We start from the raw sequence: 2,976 nt of genomic DNA, 5'->3' as shown, positions 1-2,976 counted from the left end.
CCCCTCCATTTCATTAGGTCATCAAATCAGAGTTGGAACTACAAAAATAGACATTTATTCAAAGCAAAGTATTAATTGAATAACTCAGATTCTTACAAAATAATTAAATGGAATGATAACTCAAAGTTCAGATAACTCAGATAACCTCCGGTAATTATCAGTCAATAAAGTAATTAGTCAAACACCATTTATCTCCTCTCCAAAATATAGTTTCCCCTACCAGGACCACCTGTTCCCTCCACTAGAACCACCTGTTAGGATACAGAACACTCTGATAAGCATACACAATGGTAAAACAAAGTAAAAAGATTAAATGAAATAGAACATCTTTACAAAATATCAAAAATACAGTCAGCCACACCTTTTTGGCTAAAGCACTGTAATTCTTACCCATTTCCAGCCAGTTTCACTCCACAAGATAAAGAAACGTTCGCAGAGCCATCCCAGCATCTGCCTTCTCTCCTCGTAACGGTCTCTATGGTTCTAGCTAACTACATGCTATTATGAACGGACATAGCCCATCCGGATGCAAGAATTCACACCCTTCGTCACGCCTTATAACTGCTAGAAACTGGTTTCAAAGTCACCTTTGACGAACACCCATAACTACAGGACGAATGTTGACCTGCTTAGGTAAGGATCTTAATGTTACACCATCTCGAGAAAAGGTATATCATCATTCCTAAGCTGTGATGTTCTCTGTCTCCAAGGGAAGCTAAAAACGATGTTACATATATATATATATATATATATATATATATATATATATATATATATATATATATATATACACACATATATACATATGTACACACACATATAAATATATATAAATATATATATATATATATATATATATATATATATATATATATATATATATATATAATATAGTGGAACCTTGACATACGAAAGTTCCAACTTGTGAAAAATTCAAGTTACGAAAGCAAATACGAAGATTTTTTTTGCCTCTGCATACGAAAATAATTCAGGTTACGAAAGGGTGTTACTGTAAAGTGCCGAGTTTCGCCCGGACCACCGAGAACAATTTTAAAACTCGCACGCTGCCAACTGAGTAGACTCGCCACCATCCTCCCGCTCTCTCATTGGTTCCTGATGCTAGTCACCGCCGTAAGATCCTGCTCTCCTATTGGTCAACATCTATCCCATTATGCTCTACGTAAAGGCGTCATTCGGCCACTCTGTAGCAGCATTGTTATCGTATGCCTGCGGAATTCGTTAGTTCACATATACGATTTCGTTTGTTAACGTAAATTTGTGTTAGTGATTTCACTTTGTACTTTATCGTGTTGTGTGAGAACTTAATTAGTAACTTAAATACGTACGTATAGTCATGGGTCCCGCTTTCTATGGAGACAAAGATGGAGATAATCAAGAAGTATGAGGCTAACATGCGGTTGAGTGTGATCGCTAAGGAATACAGCCAAAATCCGTCGAAGTTAGCCAGAAGGAAGCCATCAAAGCAGCTACACCTTCCAAGGGCGTGACTATTTTGCCCAACAAGAGGAGCCACGTGCATGATGAGATGGAGAGGCTGCTTCTTGTATGGATAAAAGACAAAGAAATTGCTGGCGATATGATAACCGAGATGGCAATCTGCCACAAGGCCAGCACTATTTTCGGCAATTTGATTGCCTAGGCCGAAGACGACGGAGGAGAAGGGACATCGACGCCAACCCCAAACTTCAAGGCTTCTCATGGGTGGTTTGAAAAATTCCAGAAACGGACTGGCATCCATTCGGTGGTGTGGCATGGGGAGGCTGCCAGCTCGGACACGAAAGCAGCCGAAGCCTTTATTAAGACGTTCGACGAGAGTGATGATCAACGAAGGCTACAGTTCTCAGCAAGTCTTCAACTGTGATGAGACTGGCCTTTTTTGGAAAAAAATGCCTCGTCGGACTTACATCACGGAGGAAGAGAAGAAGCTACCCTGGGCATAAGCCTATGAAAGACAAGCTTACGTTGCACTTTTTTCCAACGCCAGTGGGGATTGTAAGGTGAAGCCCCTACTTGTCTATCATTCGGAGAATCCTCGAGCCTTCAAGGCCTATAAAGTGCTAAAGGAGAAGCTTCCAGTGATATGGAGGGCTAATCCAAAAGCCTGGGTAACAAGACTTTTGTTCACCTAGTGGGTAAATCTGTGTTTCGGCCCGACAGTGAAGAAATTCTTTGAAGAGAAGCGCCTCCCTCTGAAATGTCTGCTGTTGTTGGACAATGCCCCTGCTCACCCTCTTGGCTTCGAGGAAGATATAATAGTGGAGTATTCTTTTATCAAGGTTCTTTATCTTCCACCTAACACCACCCCTCTCCTCCAGCCCATGGACCAGCAAGTGATATCGAACTTCAAGAAGCTGTATACTAAACATCTTTTCAAGAGATGTTTCGACATCACCGATACCACAAACCTCACCTTGCGTAAATTTTGGAAGGATCATTTCGATGTTGTGATATGCATCCAACTCATTGATCAAGCTTGGCAGGTTTCGAGGCGAACCTTGAATTCTTCGTGGAGGAAACTCTGGCCTGATGCCGAATCTGCCCGAGACTTTGAGGGATTCGACGTGGTCGAAGCTGATGCAGATTCAGAAACAGTTGACGATCCTGAAACTGTTTCGCAATCAGATCTCGACGAGATCATTGCACTTGGCAAGTCCATGGGCTGGTCGTCAACGAGGATGACATCAATGACCTTCTCGAGGAGCACCAAGAGGAGCTTACGACGGATGACCTGAAGGAGTTGGATGCCATGCAACATAACGTCGTTCAAGAAGAGTTCTCTAGCAGCGGCGAGGAGGAGGACGAGGTCCCAATGACAACGGCAGAAATTAAGGATGCTCTAGCTGCTTTTCATAAAGTGCAATCATTTGTAGAAAAGACACCCCGAAAAGGCTTACACAGGTCGTATGCTTGCGCAGTTCGATGACGTTTGCCTGAGTCGTTTCAGGAACATTGTGA

General features: G+C 42.2%; 1 protein-coding gene across 1 annotated transcript in view; it reads right to left on the bottom strand.

Annotated features, from left to right (window-relative positions):
- Positions 1–2,976, bottom strand: part of LOC135203605 (uncharacterized) — a 366,497-nt gene that overhangs the window by 137,243 nt on the left and 226,278 nt on the right. The gene's annotated exons all lie outside the window — the stretch shown is intronic.

The sequence above is a fragment of the Macrobrachium nipponense genome, chromosome 36 (genome assembly GCF_015104395.2).
Source record: "Macrobrachium nipponense isolate FS-2020 chromosome 36, ASM1510439v2, whole genome shotgun sequence".
Taxonomy (NCBI): domain Eukaryota; kingdom Metazoa; phylum Arthropoda; class Malacostraca; order Decapoda; family Palaemonidae; genus Macrobrachium; species Macrobrachium nipponense.
This window is presented reverse-complemented; position numbering and strand designations above follow the sequence as displayed.